The following is a 22,310-nucleotide window of genomic DNA, read 5'->3' as shown; positions in this document are numbered from 1 at the left end:
AATTTGTTCAAAGGTGAATTTAAGTACACTGCACTATTACATTGTTAAGTAGTGCTTATTCAAAAATCTTAAAATTTTGATGCCTTTTTTATTAGTTACATTAGGAACAAATTGCCTGCCTTCTTTATGGGGTGATGTGGTAAGTGGACATCAAAGCATATCTTGGGAATAATCTGTCTTGTACCACAAGCTACTCCTCATAAGCACACAATCGAAGCAAATACCTCTGATTGCAGTGAGTGTCCCTGGTTATCTATCACCGGCCTGTTTCTCTATATAAACATAGGATCTCCCTATGTGCCCCATATAAACTCCCATAAATCCTGTATATGGGCTCAACTGTTCATCTATTTTATTAGAGAACCATGTGTTTTATCCACTGGCATAGTAATATTCTGCTTTTGTTTGGGGGAAAAATATTTTTTTTATGGTACGTAACAATTTTCTACTTTATTTCAGTACAACTTTCAACATACAGTCTACTATTTTTCAAGATATTTGAAGACTTAAAACAAAATTTCTATTGACTACTTGCAAACAGTAAAATTTAAGTAAAATGCTTACATTCTTATTTGAAAACAAAAATCAGGTAAAAAAAATGGTGGGTGCAAGTTCTGCTCTCTGTTGCAATCTCACTTCAGATTTACTATTCCTTTTCTTCTTTGCATCTGTCCTTCTTTTCTTCATTATTTTCCATAGTCTCTTCTTCATCTTCAACAATCCCATCCCCTTGGTATTTGTCATGAGTCCACTTTGGACTGCTACCTGATTTTTTGAAGTTAAAGCACCCTCTGCCATGTTAAAAAGTTCCATGACCTCTTCCTCTTTTGGCCCAATAATCCACACCATCATCTCTGTCATCATGAAAGGTTCCTCGTGGTTGGCTAACTCCTCCAAAATCTGAGTATTCTTTCAGTCCGTGGTGAGTTTTAAACTCTTCTTCTCTTTCCTTCTTACTCTCCTTTTCTTCTTGAAAACTGGGAGAAGGTGATGCTGAAGATGATGAGGATCGAGAATGATATTGCTTTCTACTTTTATGTTTACTGTCATCTTTGTAAGATTTGTATTCCTTGTAATCCTTTGGAGTTTTTTCCTGCTTTCTCGATCCACTGGATTCCTTGGAGTCCTTGGAATCCCCCATTATTTACTTCTTTCTTTTCTCCAACGATCAATGTCATGCCAAAGATCAGTAGAATCACACCTTAATTTTTTATCTCCCTTTTGCTTTTCTTCTTTAAAAACTCTGTCTTCTCCTGCTAAATGAGTATGCTTCCTCAGGGCACTTGGAGAGATGTCAATTCTCCTGTGTACCTCAGGGCTCTTTTGCCTGGCACTATATTCTTCAGTGGCTTTCTGATATGAAGTGAACCTCTCGTTTAGAGTCACTGCAGCTGATTTGAAGTATTGCTCTTTAACATGATGAACCAAGGACACAATGTGTTGAATAAATGACTCTGAAGTGCTTTTGATGGCCTGTGGCAACTTAATGTGGTCAAAGATGGTTTGGAATTCTTGTTCTTTCTTGACAGAATGCACAAGTGTACTAGCAAGTAGCCTGTCTTTAGTCAAGGAAGCAGGTCTGTTAGAATCATCAAGTGGAACGGGTACCATTTTGAGTTTGACTTCAGGTCGATGAGAATCACTGGCTATCATTCTGATCCTAAGTGGGCTCTCCTCTCTGAAGGTAGACTTTTCTCATGCATCCAGATTCTTGTGTACAGGGGGATTGTAATCAAAGAGGTCTTTGAGCTTTTCAGACTTTACCTGCTCAAGTGACTGAGTTTCTTTCTTTTACTGTTGTTCTCTCAGCATTTTTGTCATCTTCTTTGTGCTTATCTTTTGCAGCGCTAGGCCTTTCCACTACATAGCCAGTCTCTTTAAGTTTATAGTTTTTTTTCTTCTCTAAATCCATCACTTTCTCTACTGCCTTTCAGTGAAACTGTGGACTTGTACTTGGGTCCTTCCTCTTCAGTATTCTGGTGAGATGTAGTAGCAAATTTTTTACCCTGATCTGCAAGGACTGACGTCCTCAACTGTCTATAGTCCTCTGTCTCCTCTATGTCATCCCCTTCTGAATCATTAAACTTTTGTTTTCCAGACTCTTTACCGCTAAAGTAATCTAGAGCTTCCTGATCTTCCCATTCTCCCTCTGCCCTCCCTTTCTCTGATCCTTTCTCCTTTGGAGCCTCTTTATCCCTGGTACTATCCCTATCAAGAAGGAATACTCTAGACTCTTCATCTGTGAACCTTTTTAAGAATTTTCCTGTCTTTGCAGTTTCCTGATCTACACCATCAGGACAAAATGAAGAACGTCCCCTAGCTTCATCTCTTAGAGCATTCTGTGGTGTGATTGTCCTTGCAGGGCTTCTTCGTGAAGGGATATGATGAATTGGACTATTCTGAGAAGGACTGTACCAACTAGATCCATTTCCAACAGAACCAGACCCAGACCTTTCAGGACTATGCTGAATGGAATGTGAATGCTGAGAGGGGGTGTTTTTTTTGTTTTGTTTTGTTTTGTTTTCAGAGTGAACTGTACTGAACATGGGAGCATCAGAGCAAGATGAACTCTGACTAGGTGGTGTAGTGATCGTTGAAGGACTATGAGGAGATCTGGGACTATTATCATAAGCTGAAAGGCCAGGCCAAATATCACCAGATGTGGCTGATGATTTGTGAAACTTATCAATAGATTCAGATGGATCATGTTCAAATGTATTTTTCGGTTCCTCCTATGATTTACTTTTCAAAGGATTCTCATCTTGGGGCTCCCCTTCAGCTTTTTTGGTTTGTTTTTCCCAAGACCCTTGTCTTTTAGAGATAGGAGATTTGCTATATGGGGATGAAGAACAAGAGGATGATCTTGGAGACCTAGAAGATCTATATGACTGGTGAGATATGCTTCAGGATCTTTGAGAAGAAACGGATCTTTTTTTTGGACTCCTGGAACGTGAATGACCTCATCTAGGACTCCTAGAGTGTCTTCTATTCCAGACAGGTCTATAACCACCTCAATGGTATCTAACTCCTCCTTGATAATACCCTCTGCCCCTTCCTCTGTACCCATAAGGCTGTCTCATTCCTCTATTATTTCTGTAATCTCGACGATAATCTCTAGAATAAATACGATCTCTACTATGAGATCTTGAGTATGTCCTGGAACAAGACCTAGAACTGTATCTCTTCTTTCTAGAATGTGATCTTGATCTTGATCGAGAACTAGAATGTGATCTAGACTTTGATCTCGAAGAATGTGATCTAGATTTGGAGCGACACTTTCTTTTGTTCTTGGGTTTTATGCAGGATTAAGCACTCAAGTGAAGTCTTTGAGACGTTAAAATTCTTCCTGGAGAAAACGTTCTGAGAAATTAAACTCTGAATTCAAATTCCTGAAACGCCGAAAGCACGGTTCCGGGGCCTTATCTCCATTGTAACTACACAGTGGCCATTTCCCAACTCAAGCACAGGAGGAAAACCATAGAGGTATCTTCAATGCGCTAGCTCGTTTCTGTCACTTCCGATTTTTTGGGGAAAAATATTTTTTTACTGGAATCCAAGTTGAAAGGATTCATTGAGCAGAAACATAGAAGCCTTGACACTTTCTACACAAAAGTACTATTAAAAAACAATTTATGGACAGAAACTCAGTCATTTTTCTTGATTACTCATCTCAGTTATATTATTGTTTATTCAGCATTAGAACTGTTTTGGAAATATGTATATTATCAAATGGAGTTAATATTGCTTCTTTCTGTTCAGTGAATGGGCAAATTATTCAGTAGCTGCCAATGTTGATGCATTACAGTGTAATAGTCATATCCAAATTGCAAGATGACAACATTAATTAGACCAAATTTCTAACTTTTGAATTAAAAAAAATAATATAGATCTTAAATGCAATGCAGTTACTAATGTTCATGCTATATTACTTTAAAAAACAGCTTTGCTGCTAACCTCTCAGAATAAAAGGAATGAATAAATTAAGTTGGGATGCCTTAAAATAGGGAGAAATAACTACACTCAGGGGCACCATGACATGGAGAAGGAACAATAACCAAAAAGACAATTTATTAGCACCAAAATAAGAGGTATTATTTATCCTATGGTAAAATAACCATGCTCATACTTAGGCATTTATCAAATATCTACCTACTGTATGCTGTACGTTCTTTAAAATAGAATGTGAGATTTGGGGCTGTGTAGAAGTCGGAGCATGCCCTCCGTCACCATATTTTTTTATTACAAGATTGAGAAAACAATAGACACTTAAGATGCTTTGACTGATTGTGTCTCAGGGCACGACAGCTTTGGTTGGAGGTCATTTCTTACTGAATTTCTTACTACTGTGTTTTGAATATTTATTTCCTTATCTCATTATCATTTTGTTCTTTATAATGGGATTTATAAATTTATCTAAATGCCTGTGCTCTGTAAATACCTATCTTGTTATTTTTCTCTACAGCTCCTTGTATGTCAAGGGTTCCTAGAAAATACGTTATTGTTGCACAGTAAAGTCTTATATTTTAGAATTATACCTTCAATTCAGAGTTAGAGAGCTTTTTTCCCTGTTCTGGCAGGGTAGCCGATTCAGAGTGTCCGATAGAAAATTATAGCCATTCATCAATGAAGGCGAGGGAGTCATCTTTTATTGTAAAACCTTAGGCTTCTGGATGACTGTAAACTATCATAGACAGAATTACTCCCATTGTACTCCTTGGAGGCCTCTTGCTTTTCAGAAAAGAAAAACAGAGATAGTAAAGTTTGTTTGTTTCTTAACCACGGTCTACCTGGAGACTCCAAATATGCCCTTACTTCAGACTTCTAGATTTTAGGCCCTTCTCCTCAGACAGGGGCCTTTCTGAGAGATTGTGATTAAACTGTGGGATTCAAATTGGTATGGTTTACACTGTAATCTCATCCAGTGGTGAAGTTACAAGTGGTTTAGGCCCAGGGAAGGCGTTAGTTTATGAATAGATGTGATGATTTTTTACTGGGAGACTAAACAGGCAAGACAGAGGGTTTCCTGTTGCTTTCGTTTTTATATTCTTTTCTTCTCTTTGCACTAGTTGAGCTAGTATTACAAGGCAACTTATCTATAGAGACCAGAAAACCAAAATGAACCACACAAGCTTCCCACACTTGCAGCAGAGAAGATACTGTCCAATTTCTGTAAGAGTTCTGGTATGACAACCCAACCCTTTGATTCCTTTAATTGGGCTGGTAAAATAAAAAGAAAAGTTAATGGCTTTGCTCAGAATGATTGAAACATTATTGCCTCATGTTCTATGCTTCTCACCATATCTTCCTTCCTCACCACAACTATTTTTATTCCCAAATTTTTGCAAGTCTAGAGTTTTAGCACCTGTAGTAACAAATAAATTGTACCATCATGATTGAAGAGAAAGATTGTTAATAAATAAATAAGTAAATAGTAACTCATAATTCACTTAAATATTATGCCTAGAGAGGTATGTCCTCTTTTAAAACAATTTTTTAAACTGTGTATAAAAACTCATTTTATTTCGGGTTAGAAAATTCCTAAAGTGAAGAGGCAACATCGTTTATTAATAAACCTAAGGGATATAATTTTACTGCTAATAACAATATTACCATATGTCATAAACGATACCTTAAATTTAACAGTCAATTTTTCCAATCCTGTACTCCAGAGCCATCAGGGAATAAAGCTCAGTAAAACCAGAATGGGAGAGAAGGACACCAAAAAGTAACTGCCTTGTATGTAACTGACCAAGAAAACAAACTTAAGCTAACTGCAACACAAAATTCCTCAGAAATTCAATTGAGATAAATAGCATTTGTGGATGTTATTTATCAAGAGATGACAGGTGACACACTTTCTCAGGTATTAGAAAACTTTCCACTGTGTATTTGGCCTAAGCCACACATATCAATTTAAGATTTGTTCTTATAGGTGTTTTTCAGAGAAGAAAAACCTTTTCAAACATTTATTCAACAAACGTATATTGAGCACATATTATGTGGCAAGAACTGTTTGAAGTGCAGGATGCTCAACTAAAAGCAAAACAGACACCCAACCCTACCTTTAGAGAGTTACATTCTAGAAGATGTAATAACTATATTTTTCACGTACATGGACAATTACATAAGGTTATGGATTTATTGTCTCATTTCGACTATGGAAAACAGATTATTATACATAAGTTGATATTTCTACTAGTTCTAAATATTTTTCATTCCTATTTCTCTTTATTATTAACACCATTGTAAGTAATATTATCTTAAAATGCTTCTTGTATATTGTGGACTGTTTAAATTCTTTATGAAACAACGTGAACTAAAATATACAAACAAAAATCAGTGTGAGCAATATTGGAGAATCAAACTAAATAAAAACTACTGAAAATTTAGACTTCTCATAACCTTAGGCATTAACATTTTGAAACTACATGAATATATATTTAATCAAAGACGCAGGATGATTCATGATAGAAAGCTCTATCACCACAGAAGTTAAGAGGACTGTGATTTAATTATTTCTCTTTCACTGGTTTTATATGTAATAATTTAAAGAGCATGACCTCTCTAAGCCACAAATTATAAAAACCTATTTTATCAAATGGAATGTATACATTTTACATAACTTTTCAGTTAATTGCATATGCTATTCAATTAACAATTAATTTGCTCTCATTAGGTATAAGGATTTCCCCAAATTTCTCCAAATCTTGCTAATTTTCTATTACACTTAATTTTATTTATTATTAACCAAAAGCATTATTTATAAGATAAATATGATCATTACCCTCATATGACAGATGAATGAACTGGGGTCAAGGGAAGCTAAGTCACCTGAGTGAGCTAGATTTGAACATAGACAAATATCACAGCTGAAAGACTTAATCACTACATAGCTACAATATTTATTCTGTATGAAATGTGAAAAAAAAAATAGATGTTAGTATATTTGTGTGGAGATGTAAGTAAGAAAAAAGCAAAAAAAGTTTAATGCAATAAGTGAAAAACGGGCATTAAAAGTTTAGTCCAAATGGAATTTAGAGCAAGAAGAAAACATCTCTTTGAACATTACTGAAAGGAGCTTCAAGAAGTTGGGGTACCAAATGAGTCTCCTCAACAAGTTGAGAGATTATTAAGGGAGCAATATTGTACAATCACAGTTATTAGAACTGTAAGATCTTTGAAAGACTACCTGTAGTAGGTACAAAAATGGCCTTTCAAAGCTGCCCATGCCCTTATTCCTGGAACCTGTTAATATATTATATTACTTGCCAAAAGGAACGCTGTAGATGTGTGATTAAGCATTTAGATATTGAGATAGGGATATATCCTGGATTATCCAAGTGTGCCCAGTCTAATCTCATGAACCCTTAAAATGAGAAAAACTTTCACATATAGAGTCAGAAAGAGATGATAAGACAAGAAACTGTAGAGATTCAAAGCTTGAGATGAAATTGGACAGGCTTGCTGGCCTTGAAGATGGTGGAAGGAGGGCACAAGCTAAGGCATCTGGTGGACAACAGAGAACGATGCTTCCAGAAAGAAACAGGGACTTCAGTTCTGTAACAGCAAAGAACTGAATTCTGCCAATAATTTGAATGAACAAAGAAACACATCTTCCCCTAGAGCTTCCAGAAAGGAATGTAGCCATCTAACACATTTGCTTTTAACCCATGTCTGACTTCTGACCTAAACAATTATTAAAAAAAAAAAAAATTGCATTGTTTTAAGCCTCTGAATTGGTGATAATTTATTATGGCAGCAACACAAAACTAATACATCATTTGAAAAGAATCTCTGTACCTACACAAGCAAATTATGTGTCCCTTCTAAATTTTTTTAATGTTTATTTATTTTTGAGAGAGAGAGAGAGGGAGAGAGACAGAGACAGAGTGCGAGTGGGGGAGGAGGAGAGAGAGGGAGACACAGAATCTGAGCTGTCAGCACAGAGCTCAATGTGGGGCTCAAACTCACGAACCATGAGATCATGACCTGAGCCAAAGTCAGACGCTTAACCGACTGAGCCACCCAGGCACCCCTGTGTCCCTTCTATTTGTAAGGTATTATATCTTAGATATGTTAGGAGAGATTTTTACATGTACCATAGCTGGAAAATGGCAGTTACATCTGAAAAATCCCAGAATGACAAGTATTCATCATGTTTTTTTTTTTTTTTTTAATTTTTTTTTCAACGTTTTTTATTTATTTTTGGGACAGAGAGAGACAGAGCATGAACGGGGGAGGGGCAGAGAGAGAGGGAGACACAGAATCGGAAACAGGCTCCAGGCTCCGAGCCATCAGCCCAGAGCCTGACGCGGGGCTCGAACTCACGGACCGCGAGATCGTGACCTGGCTGAAGTCGGACGCTTAACCGACTGCACCACCCAGGCGCCCCTCATCATGGTTTTTAAGACTCTTTGGAAAACAGATTCCAACTCTGTGTCAACTAATATATTCTAGGAGATAAAATTGTTATTAGAAAAGCTTAAGTCTGGGGGCCCCTGGGTGGCTCAGTCGGTTAAGCTTCCGACCCTTGATTTTAGCTCAGGTCATGATTTCATGGTTCATGAGATTGAGGCTTACTTGGGGCTGTGTGCAGACAGTGTGGCATCTGCTTGGGATTTTCTCTCTCTCTCTCTCTCTCTCTCTCTCTCTCTCTCTCTCAAAATAAATAAACAAACATTAAAAAAGAAGAAGAGGAGTGCCTAGGTGGCTCAGTTGGTTAAGCATCCAACTCTTGATTTCTGCTCAGGTCATGATCTCACAGCTCGTGAGTTCGAGCTCCACATCGGGCTCTGCACTGACAGTGTGGTACCTGCTTGGGATCATCTCTCTCTCCCTCTCTCTGCCCCCCCCCCGGCTCATTCTCTTTCTCTCTCTCTCTCCCTCTCAAAATAAATAAATAAAACTTTAAAAAAAGAAGAAAAAAATCTTACGTCTCAGTAAAAAAGGATTTCAATTTTGTATAATTAAATTTTTCATAAAATTATAGAATGTTTGAACTAGAGGCAAACTTGAAGATAATCATAATCATCTCTTTAAAGTTATATATGAGGGTGCAGAGGGTACAATTTGTCTTGTACATGTAAGCTTTAGTTTTTGCCAATTTGAGGAAAGATTTTGGGATAAGTTTCCACATTCAAAAATCTACTTTTCTTTGGTGTCCATATTTGTTTATGTTCTGTTATCAGGTTATATTGAGAACTACAACATCAACCTCAAAAGGGTCTTCTCTGCCCATGAATCCATAGGCTGTTTAAAGAATCAAATGCTAAAGTGTGAACCTGAGCTCCACCAGAGAAACTTATTTTAATGATTTATTATGAACATGATTCATTATATCATCACTAAGATGGGAAAAACAACGTGTATTACAAGGGCTACGTGGCCAGCACTCCTCACACCATATTTTAGAAATTAAACCCAAATTGTGACAGGTAGGTATAAAGAGAATTGATTTAAGCTTCCTTAAAAATGTAAATGCATTCATAACTTTAAGTCTGCACATATATTCCACCCCTGACTTGGACTTCTAAACTGTTTCTATTTTCTTTTGAACTTTTATTTATGGAATTTCCATACTTATTTTATATAAGTGGTACAGTTTTGTTGTTGGATACACAAATGCATCTCCAGGAAACTTACATATATGGGAAAAGAGCTTAGTAAATCATCTTTGACATATAATAAAATCTTTATAGAAGAACAATGAAAAGACAAATGGTTATCAACATACTTTTTTGTTTTAGTCTTCCTCATATCACTGATACCAAGTCTAAAACTTATTCCTTGTTTCCTCCAGCCTATACATGGAATGAGTACTACGGAAAGGTAGGTAGGACATGGCATTCCAATTCTAGGAATCTTGAAACTCATTATTCCAATTAATTAAGGTTGGTATTTGACATAAAACCAGATTGGAATCCAGCTGTAAATCACTTACACACTCATAACTGCAACGCTTTTTGAGAGAATTGGGTCAGGAAAAGTTCTTAATGATATTTAGGTTCAAAGTCCTTGGTGTTATGGTCAAAGTCACTATAAGTATATAAGATTGCTTCCTATTTTAGGCAGTATTTCTCTTTGAATAGAAGACCTGTGTTTTTATTTTAAACTAATCACAGTGATTTATAGATGCTGTGAATTATCTCTGCAACAGAATTAGATAGTGACTTTATAGTGACACTTGATGCTTCTTAAATTTTCTAAAGTAGGTCATAAATCAGATAACCTTACAGAAACTTTTAGTCCTTAGAATCACAGTATTGCAAAAAATATATATACAACTTGTCTGTTCCTCTACTACTATTATTTATTTGTATAGCCAACTAATTGTCAAAATGTTCTGAGAGACAGAGAGAGAGAGACAGAGAGACAGAGAGAAAGACAAGGGGAGAGAAAAATCAGTTTCTTCCAAAAGAGTTAGATCTATCATCTTTGTAATTGATAAATGAATTCAAAAGGCAATTTGCAGCTTGAGAAATTTTGATGTTGCTGATGATTGTGGTGCCATTTAATGATGATGACAATGATTATGACGACAGTAACAATGGATATTGTTCAAGAAATGCTTGTTCTAGGCCAGGCTTTCTCATACTTTATCTCATGTGACAGACCATTCACCAATGGGAAAATATGGTAGGAAGGAATGATTTTGATTATGAAGATAAAACAATATATAAATCTCTTAAAAAGTGAGACAATACAAATGCTATAGATAATCCCTGGAGGAAATTCCATTAATTCCATTAATAAAAGCTATATTAGTTTTGCTCGTAAAACAACCTCTTCCATTGGTGAAGAGAAAAAGAAAAAGTAAAATCATGTTAAATATTTTATCTAAAATGGAAGTTATCAGGAGTAATGCACTTTTTAAAGTGGTTTGGGAAATCATGGTTATAAAATCACAGATTTTAATAATACAAACACATGCATGGTTTCCAAATTTTTGCTAAAGACACAATTCAGAGGAGGATAAAAGGAAGCAAAGAAGCCTCAAAGGCAGACAACTTCAGGTGGAGACTTGATAGAGTGGCAGGTATTATACATATCCTTCTGCCATAATATCTGAAAAGCAAAGACTGTAAGCACACATGAACCACCTGTTTATCAGGCATTGGACAACACCCTTGCTTTCTGTGGGTGGTCACCACCCAAAATGTGACACGGGGATTGGAGCCTAAAAGTCAAGTCTAACTAGTAGATGCTCAGGGGCTGGGGCTGCTGACTGTGCTGGAATTTGGAAGAAAGGACACCAGAGGTGAAGGAGTGGGCAGATAAGCAGATCTAGAGCACTGCACAGGGTCTCCTTTAAGTCTCTGCCTAGATACTAACCTGTGCGTGCACTGAGGGAGATTTGGGAGGCCAGGCAGCAAAGAGCTAACGAGGGCAGTGTGATTAATGTTTATTCTGGAGGCATCATCTTGTGGGGAGATTATGGAGATGGGAATAGACAAAGTGGAGACACCTCATTGAACACCAGGACATTCTACTGGAACCTGAGAAGGGGGTTTTAGAAGTAGGGCATCTCTAGCCCTTAAGTAAAGAATAGACTTGATCCTGCCTAACAATGCATGAAACCAAGGTTTGCTGGCATCAGCTGATCTGCCTTTTGCTAGAATAAAACTTGATACAATTTTTAGATGGATGCAACAAAATTAAAATATAGTACCTGCGTTCTTCAGGATAGAATTAAAATTACTAGCCATGGCCACTTAGGAAAACAGATTCTAAAATAGAGACTCAAGGATACCTACTTGAAGATTCTGTGGCAAAATTCCCATGTGTGGAGAATTTATCAAGAATCAATAGGAGAAATACAGTTCTCTCTCTCTCTCTCTCTCTCTCTCTCTCTCTCCGTCTTTCTCTCTCTCTCTCTCTCAACTATGACGTTAGAACAAAAGACTATGACCATATATATAATTTATATAGAAGTATTATAGAAGACTTTTGAATTTTGAATTTTCTTATTTTAGCTACTTTCTTTTTAGAATGGTCAGAGGGTTGCATAATAAATAGTGATTTACCAAGACCTAATAAGGCAGGGCTTTTATTGTTTGGTTGGTTTTTGTTTTTGTTTTGTTTTGTTTTGTTTTTGGTATTTAGTCCTTTTTGGGTACTTCTGCTTCTCTAATCATGCCATTTGGTGATAAAAATTAACCCCCACTCTTACTATGCAATTTCATTTTCTCAGGTTATAGTCCACATTTATAATTAAATATAAAGCCGTAATTATCCAAATTCATCCAACACAATATAAGTGTTCTGGGAACTCTGACATACATAAGATGGGCACTGTGGAGAAAGAATATATGCCCCTTTTCAACTGAATCAGGAATGACTGGACACTTACACCTGTGCTTCTTAACTGAAAGTTTCGAAGATCAGGGAAAATCAAACACTTTAAGATGAAGATATTGATTTAAATATGATATGCTTCAAAAGATAAGTATTCAAATCTATTCTTTCTAATATCTTATTTTGTGGGATATGTGCTATTTATGGTGATGGACGAATTTGGTTAGTTACTGAAGAAGGAATCAACATATAAATAGTGGCCCCTGTAGTACATCATTGTAATTGTTCTTTCTTTGAGCTGAACTTTAGATGATGAGATTTTTAAAAAATTTAGTTACTGTGAACTAAATCTTTTCTTTGTCAATACTCTTTCTCCCAGGAACCTAGGGAAGGGTCAAATGATACACAACCATGTTTGTGGGTTATCCATTTGTGTATGTGTGCGTGTATGTATTTACATGTAAAGGTTTAGGGAAGTAATGAAAGAATGGAAATTGGTACTGGTAACAACTATTCAACACATAAAACAGGAAAACATTTCTCACCAAGATATCTGATTATCCCTTTGTTTAAAATGTCAAAATCTTTATAAAGGGGTTACACATTCAGAGCATTGTGAATCCTAGTGAAGAATCCTAATGAAGTCTGATTACTTGTTAACATGTGATTTATTTCAATAAATTTACAAATCTATCAACTGCAAGAAAAGATTTACCTTGAAGTGTGGTGGATTTGTGATCATAGAACATTCCTGAAGGTCAAAGACTTTGTTTCCCGAGAGGTCCATTTGGAAGGGGCTTGTCTAATTCCCTACTCTTGCAGATAACTTTCCTCCAGGGACATCTCCAGGAAAAAACAACAACAACAACAACAACAACAACAACAACAACAACAACAACAAAAGGTAGTAAAAGGAAGAACAGCAGCACTAAAATCTTCAGTGAAGCCTCCACTGTGGATGTGAAACACACTTTTTTTTAATTTATTTTTTAATGTTTATTATATTTGAGAGAGAGAGAGAGATACAGAGAGCAAGCAGGGAAGGGGCAGAGAGAGAGGGAGACACAGAATCAGAAGCAGGCTCCAGGCTCAGGGCTGTCAGCACAGAGCCCAATGAGGGGCTTGAACTCACAGACCACGAGATCATGACCTGAGCTGTAGTCAGATGCTTAACCTACTGAGCCCCCCAGGCACGCCCCCACCCCCAGTTTTTTTTTTTTTTTTTTTTTAGAGGAGAGAGTGAGCGAGCACAAGAGGACCCTGATCCCACCATCCTGGGATCATGACCTGAGCTGAAATCAAGAGTTAGATGCTCAACCAACTGAGCCATCCAGGTGGCCCACGACTGTGGATTTGAAATAAAGTAGCAGTTGGGTGAGTCCCTCATACTTACATGAAACCTGTTTAAGTTACCTTGGACTTCATAAACAGGGCCAGGTTAGGTGAAAAAAAAATATTTTTGCCTTCATTTCCAACTTCAAAATAAATGCATTCATTTGTTAACCCATATTTGTATTCCCTTAAGTTTTTTTATTTTAAAAAATGTTTTAAGTTTATTTATTTATTTTGAGAGAGAGAGAGATAGTGTGCACAAGCATGAGGGAGAGGCAGGGAGACAGAGAATCCCAAGCAGTTTCTGTGCCCTCAGTGCAGAGCCCTATACAGGGCTTGAACTCATGAACCATGAGACCATAACCTGAGCCAAAATCAAGAGTATGATGCTTAACTGACTGAGCCACCCAAGTGTCCCAAGTATTCCCGTAAGTTCAATTTCAATACTGATGTTTTTATCTCACTACAGTTAGAAATAAAATATGCAATATCCAATACTGCTGAACTATCATGAAAAATATATCAAAAACCAAGGTAACTGACAATTTTTAAAGCTATAAGGAAATTATCTTTAAAATGCTCCCAAATCACTTTTCAAATATTAGGTCATTTTATTTTGTATTCATACACACACACACACACACACACACACACACACACACACACACATACACACAGTGTAAATATAGACTTTTACATGAAAAAGACTATGACATTTGAACTGAAGAATATGAATATATTTTAATTCATTGTTAACTTTAGGTTATAATGTTTCAAAGTGTCAGGTGAAAGTACAACATACTTGTCTTTGAGAATTGAAAAGTGGTCAAAATATACTGTTTTTACTATAATGTCTTATTAAAGATTATTAAAATAGTATTATTTGATGGTTAATCAAACCTTTGGAAAAATGAAATTTGGTCTATTTTTTTTCCAGCAAGTGGTTCATTTAAAGATAGTTCTTTTTCTAGCTCTGTCCTAATTAAATTTTCTTCTAGTTCTGCCCTAATTAGAGGTAATATCATTTTCCAAAAACAAACAAATGAATGGGTTGCTTAGAAGTGTAGACCAACCGTGGGGGAATAAGAAAATATTGGCTTAGTAAATCTATGAAAATTAAAATAATTGAGTTACTTTTTTATGTAACTGAGTTACTTTAATATTAATCATTCATATTTAACCTACCGTGCTTGTTTGCCATATGCCAGTGAACCAACCCAAAGGTGCCAAAAATTACCATTGATCAATACCTTGAAATTACAGCATTTGAGCTTTAACCTTTAATTCTGCTGTGTTGTACTCTGTATTCTATCATTATAATTTGTGGAATTATTAATTCTGGAAAGAGACCAATGTTATTCAGATCCTTGTAGAATTTTAAAAGTTAACCCTTTCTACTTATAGAGACCATAAAATGGAAGGAAATTCTGTTTTGGATCATAGTGAGCTAATGCCCCTTTATTGACAAAAGGACGTGGAAGGGACTAACAAAATATACAGTATGGAACATTCAGATCCTTAGATATTTAATACTTCCTCATGATGAAATAAGACAAAAGCAAATTAAGACTATAGCCAATACACTTAATTAGGAATAATCTTCTGTAGTAGAAAAAGCACTGAATGTGCGATGTCAAGATTAGTAGGCTCTTCACCAATTTTTTGCTTCATTTTGGTACATCGCTTAACTGACTAAAACTTTAGTTTGTTTGGGATGCCTGCTGACCTAGTTGGACAAGCATCCATCTCTCGATTTTGACTCAGGCCATGATCTCATGATGTGTGAGATTGAGCCCTGCATCAGGCTCCACACTGACATTGTGGATCCTGCCTGAGATTCTCTCTCCCTCTCTCTCTGCCCTTCTCTCACTCTCTCACACACTTGCTTTCTCTCTCTTAAATAAAGTAAACTTAAAAAAAACACTTTAGTTTACTTACTTATAAATTAATACTGTTAGCCTGGCTTTAAGATACATTTCTACTCTGAAATTCTAGGCCCCTTGTTAAAAATTTATCATAAACATTTGATACTACTGACTTGATTTTTTTTCACTGCTATAAATAATCTTTCAAGTGCATATTATTTAGGTGACAATTCAGTGCAAATGCATATAAGCTTACTCTTGGTTACCCCAACAATAGACATACCAAGTGGTTAATTAGTTCTCCTCTGCTCCTAGGGTAACACATGGGATTTTATATGGAGCATGAAATTGTTACTTTTCTCTGTAACTTACAACAAAGAGGCTTAATTTTGGAATTATGTTGGGAATTCTTAGAAGGCTTATCCTTACAATGCATGGATTACAAAGAAAAAAACATTTACAGAAATGTAAAGATCACTGGTGTGGTGTACTTCAAATACTCCACACAACCAGAACACAGAAGAGACTCCAGATAGAGACCTCCAACTATACAAGAGAGGTAGGTTTACATTCAAGTAGAATGATCAAAGATCCAGGGTTACCTAGGACCACTCTCACTGCATGCCTGTCATTCCAATGTAATTCTTAATAGTGCCCCCTTTCATTCTCAAAAGTGTCCTTTGGTTGATAAAGAAATATATCTATATCTATATCTATATCTATATCTATATCTATATCTATATCTATATCTATATCTACACACATACATATATATACATACACACACATACATACACACACATACTATCTCTATATAATTTAAAAAAAGTTATTTCCATCATATCTTTAATAATTCATTTCAATATGAAATGCCCCACAGACTTTATGCAAACTCCTCAACTACTGCCCTTCCTTTGTTTAGTTTTTACTCTGATTCCTTAAGATTATACTGTTACAGCATTGATGTTTCTTTGCAGTTTCCTCTTCAACTTTTTGGCAATTCCAAAAGAAGTGGAATCTCTAATTTATTCCTAGAACAGTGCTAAATGTACAAACTTTATCACAACCTACAAGATATGAAATTAAGTTTGCTTGAGAGTTTTATTAATACCTTCTTGTAACATAGCTTTAAAAAGAACATGTGTTTATGCTCAAATTAAGTTTATTTAATTTTCCAGTTTCTTAACAACTGGATGGAGAGGCTACTAATAACTCCATTCTGTAGGTTGTTCTCCCAACACTGTCCATTCAATGTATTAAAAAAAATTATAAAACAAAACTGGATGGAAAGTTTCTGAAAGTACTTTACTTAAATGTAACTTCACAGTACTTGGCAAATATATGCATTATTAGCTAGAGTGGGTTAGAATATTACATCAAAAGTTAAACTCAAAGGCTTCCATGAAGATAGGGTACTCCTGCTAGGTAAAAAGCTCTTAATTAATAAATCCCTTTTGTCTTCTAACCTTAGAGGTGGATGTGTAGTTACTACAGCATCAGACTTTGCCTCACTGTCTAGACAAGATAAATGTTTATAATGTGCTTTGGCATGGAAGTAGGTGTAATGGCTAAAAGCTTAACATTGGAAATGAGAAAATTAATTCAAATCTTGGCTCAGTTGCTTTTAAGCTAATTTGGTTTTGTGGATGTTATAAAAAAAATCTTCAAATGGCTCCATTTCATCAGTTAGAGAAAGATACATGATATCATTCATATGTGGAATTTGAGAAACACAACAGATGAGTATGGAGGAATGGAAGGAAAAATAAGATACAAAACAAGAGAAGGAGGCAAACCATAACAGATTCTTAAATACAGAGAACAAATAGCATTGCTAGAGGGGAGATGGGTAGGGGAATGTTTCAAATGAGTGATGGGCATTAAGAAGGGTATATCTGGGGCTGAACACTGGATGTCACATGTAAGAGATGAATCACTAGGTTCTAGTCCTGATACCAAGACTACACTGAATATTAACTATCTTGATTTTAAATTAAATAAATGTAAGTGATAATGGTGATGATGATGACGATGACGATGACGATGATGGCAATGACAACCAGCCTCACAGGGATATTGTGAAAAAAAAAAGTTATCGCATGGAATTTACTGAGCATACTGTTTGAGACAAATTACTAGCTAATAAATAGTAGTTACATTGTTGATTACTAGGACATTCCTGGCTCTGAAAAAAAAATGAAACATTTTAAAAGGGTGAGGATGAATGAATAGGGTGGGGAGGGTGAATGAATAGGCAGAGCACAGAGGATTTTTAAGGCAATGAAGTACTCTGTATGATTCTATAATGATCGATATATCACATTATTCATTTGTCTAAACCCACAGAATATACGCCACCATGAGTGAACTGTAATGTAAGCTTTGGCCTTGGGTGACTGTGATGAGTCAATGTAGGTTTACAAAATGTACCACTGTCGTGGGGGATGTTGAATATGGGGAGGGTATGCGTATGTGGGAACAGGAGATATATGGGAAATCTCTGTACCTTCCTCTCAGTTTTGTTGAGAACCTAAACATGCTCTAAAAATTAGCCTTAATTTTAAAAAAGGCAGGTACTTAACAAAAAAACAATAGTTGCATATTAATATGCCTTAGTGAAGTAGCACGTAAGGTGCAAGTGGAAAGTGAATTTATGGAGTGGTTTCATAAATAAAGAAGGAACACAAACTTTGTAAAAATTGACTGTATTTTAAAAATAATTGTGAATATTTATAGATCTAAAATGTTTGTTTTACTATATTGAAAAGAATGTGATCTTTGTGAATGGCTACCCAACAAAATACTTAGAACTATAATTATATATCTTTAACTTTTTTGATGTGTTTTGCTAATTTGAATAATATAGGTACATATGTCATGTTTGTACTTAATTTTTAAGTATTTTCACATACTTCAGCATTTTAACATGTAGTTTGAGTATTATATTTTTTGTGCATACCACTGGTATACATTTATTACTATCCCTACTATTGTAGGAATTATTGTAGAATTTTGTACACTTAGGTCTTGAGGTTTGCAGTCTATAGAAGTAGGTAATGTGACAGTGCTTCAAATATATGAGAAAACAGACAAAAATAATACAGTTTTCTGTGTATATCCACCCAAAATAAGTGTATTTACATTAAGTACATCAATGCACATTAGTATATACCATCATCATTAGTATATACCATTTATTTTTTAAACATATCTGACTGTTTTATAACTAATACACTTTATATTAAAAGCATTGATGTATATTTTTATATGTAAAATTTAAAATTAGATTATTGTACTCCTTCACATGAGACTGGAAACATATTTGAAAATATAGTATTGAATCTCCAGCCAACAAATGCTATAGGGAAATTGTTCTAATTAGTACTGGGCTTTTGAACTCACCTGATTTTTTATAGGGCATATAAAGGAAAGAGATGAATCACTAGGCACTATATAGGGCACTGTAAAGGAAAGAAAGCATGCAGTACAAAGTAGCATTATGATAGTCTGAATAAGGAAACACAATAAAAATTATTAATGGTGTCAATCACATGAACCAGTAGTTTAGTTCCTCCTAGGCTGCGGACTCAAAGTATCCATATCTCATATAAGTTAACCTGCTTCCTAAATGACATTATCATGAATATGTTGACCACCAAAGAGAAAACATTTCCTTTCCTTCTACAAAGTTTTATTTACCAAATGTTATGGTGGAAACAAAAATAGGCAGAGCTAGCTGGCTTAAAAGTTAAATTATCCAAACATATTCAACAATACAATAATCATTAAATATAAAAAATAGAGCTTTGTCTAGGAAATTCATAAATGGTACATGCATTTGCACATTATCCATATAATAATAATAACAAGTAAAACACCAGTTTTGGCATATTAAATCTTGGTTACATTTGTAGGGCTGCTGACAGTAATGACTCTATCTTTGGCTCTCCATCTTACTCATGTTCAGCAGATGACCTCTCTTGGGTCTATGTGTTCCAGTCCCCGTGGACATTAATACATATACCTTAGAAATGCCTGCCAAGGCCAGGATGGGGGAGGCATGTTTTGGCCTCCCATAAATCTATGAGAGAAAACATAGTCTTTCCCCTTCCTGATGCATAGGTGGTGGTTCCACAAGATCTAATTACAGGTTAGCTGTCAATTAGTCACATGCAAGCCCTTTGAAATGCATGTGAATCCTTTGATCTCACTACAGTACCCCTCCATGTGTCCCCTTGCTCTGTAAAATCTGTGGACTGTGTTCTAGATTTGTTAAGAATAAATGCACAGTTGAATCACTGTCCACCTGATCCTATCAGTAAATTACCCTGAGTAAACTGTGTGGAGTCACATCTTTGTTTTCTAATCTTAAAATGCCTCCTCAGTGGCACAGGGGATGTGGGGGTGGGGGAGAATACTTTACTGTCCCTTCTCCACCTTCTAACACATGGATGTCTAAAAAAACACCCTGGCGAGACTACGTACAATAATTACCTTACAGTGTTGTTGTAAGGGTTCGGGGAAAACATAGGGTTACTGCCCAGTGAAATAATAATTTAAATTTGATTTGAAATATCATTTATTTTATACTATAGTCTCATGATCTGGGATTTGGGCTACTCCTATGCATCAGTGCACAGGGATTATAATCATGTTAGCCCTCCTCCTGACTTTTATTTTATGCTTGTTTTAACTTTTACTTCTTTTCATGCTCTTTAAAACAAGGATTTTCTATAATATATTTGATATATGATCCCTAAAATCCATCCATCCATCCATCCATCCATCCATCCACACTGCTTGTCTGTGTGTTTTCCATCTAGCAATTACTAAGCTATAGAATACTTCTGGGTTCTAAATTTGATTTACTAAACACTGGCTTTAAGATGACTCCATGTTTTGATGTGTATATTTATTTGCTTCTAACTCATTTTTAATTTTTGTTATTATTATTATTGTTATTTAATTTTAGAGAGAATGTAAGAAGGGGAGAGAGGCAGAGGGAGTGAGAGAAAGAATCTCAAGCAGGCTTAATGTTCAGCATGGAGCCCAGTGCAGGGCTCTATCCCATGACCTATTGGATCATGACTTGAGCCGAAATCAAGAGTTGGACACTCAACCAACTGAGCCACCCAGGCACCCAGCTTGTACTACTTTTTAAATATATGTCGTCCACATTCTACCTTCCTATCTTTCTTTCATTCTACCTCTGAATATACCCTTTTTCATTCTTCATTTTGCTCACTTTGGCTTTTCTTTCACATTTTATTCATCATTTTCTATTTACTTGCCCCTTTCTAGTATTTCCTACCTCAATCTCCAGTTGCTTTGATAGCTATATCATCCATCATATTATAACTTAAACCAATTAGTCTGTGGCTTCCTGCCCTCTGCTATAAACAGAGGATAGTACCCTCAGGGGAAAACATATGCATGTTAATTTCAACCAATGCATTTTCCTTCATTTAGAGGTCAAACCCCCTCCCTTTTCAGCTTAATTTTATTCACTATTTAGTACTTTTAAGTATTTCTATATGTTTAAAATTCAAATGTGAAACTCTGTCAAGACTTTAAAATTATCATCTGAAGAAAGGCTAGCCTTATTCAAACAACCTTACCTTTATAAATATTCTAACATCAATTTATTTTTTTAACTAAATTTTTTATTAATTAAGTAGAGATGCTGGGTATATTACTATGGACACTAATCTAAATAAAGGCTAGTTTGGTGGCAACTACTCTAATTTCAGATTCAATTTAAAAGAAGAGAAACTTATATTTATGATTGAATCACTCTATTTGTGGCTGCAAATTTTATATAATGCCAATGATTTTTAAAAATTAAAACAGTGTTACATTTTATAGAATTTAACCAGCCTTATAAAAAGCTTTTTACCAAATTTTTAGTCTGAAGACAGCAGAAGGTATTTTTGTGTTATAGGGATACAGCCTAAATTTTAGTGTTTAATGTTTATAATAAAAGTTATTTACTAGGAGAAAACAGGTGATATTTATTGTGTTTTCTGAATCATATTTTTCTCAATATGATGAGAAAGAAAACTTGGTAATTTTAATTTAGCTATATTATAACTTGTCTTATAATCTGTCCATTTATCTACTTCAGGTCAGTTTTGGAAAACATAAGAAAAACAAAAAAACAGTGTTATGTGACTACTGGAAAACAAAACAAACTTTCTGAAATGTTAGGTTTTGATGAGATAACACAGCTGATTACAATAAATCCAATAAATCACTCAGATACTTAGAGATTTTAAAATAGCAGTTGTATTTTTAAACATAAAAAATAGGAGTTTTATTTAGTTCTTTGCCAATAACCATTATTAACCTGACTTAGATTGGCAAACAATGTTTTCTAAATTTATTTCCTAGGAGAGGAGTTAAGATTACAGAGCAGCAAGAAGACCCTGAGCTTGTCTCATTCCTAAAATGCAGGTAGATCAGCACCAAACCATTTTGAGCACCTAGGAAATTGATCTGAAGATTAACACCACAATCGCATAACTTGAGCCACAGAATATGACAGGTATGCGGTATGGAGATGTGAACTCTATGAGAGAAAATCTGTGTACGGTAGAGAGTTCTTTTCACAGAGAGAGGACAGAGAAAGAGAATGGGGGAGAGTGAGGCACATTGGGATCATGCAAGAAAAGCACTCCCCCCAAAGTAGCTGGAGAGAAAGAGGGAGAAAGAATGAAAACACTCATGGGAGGCCATACAGCTTGCCCACAGGCAAAGGTCCCAGCGGACCCGGAGAGCAGCCATGTTTGCGGGTATTAGGACAAACATGCCAGAGTATGG

General features: G+C 35.5%; 1 pseudogene; it reads right to left on the bottom strand.

The window, feature by feature from the left end:
• Window positions 1–473: 473 nt before the first annotated feature.
• LOC122225421 lies at window positions 474–22,274 on the bottom strand (annotated as a pseudogene).
• Window positions 22,275–22,310: the final 36 nt, after the last annotated feature.

This window comes from Panthera leo, chromosome B4, assembly GCF_018350215.1.
Source record: "Panthera leo isolate Ple1 chromosome B4, P.leo_Ple1_pat1.1, whole genome shotgun sequence".
In the NCBI taxonomy this organism is placed as follows: domain Eukaryota; kingdom Metazoa; phylum Chordata; class Mammalia; order Carnivora; family Felidae; genus Panthera; species Panthera leo.
The sequence above is the reverse complement of the archived record's forward strand: the minus strand, read 5'-3'. Positions and strand labels throughout refer to the sequence as shown.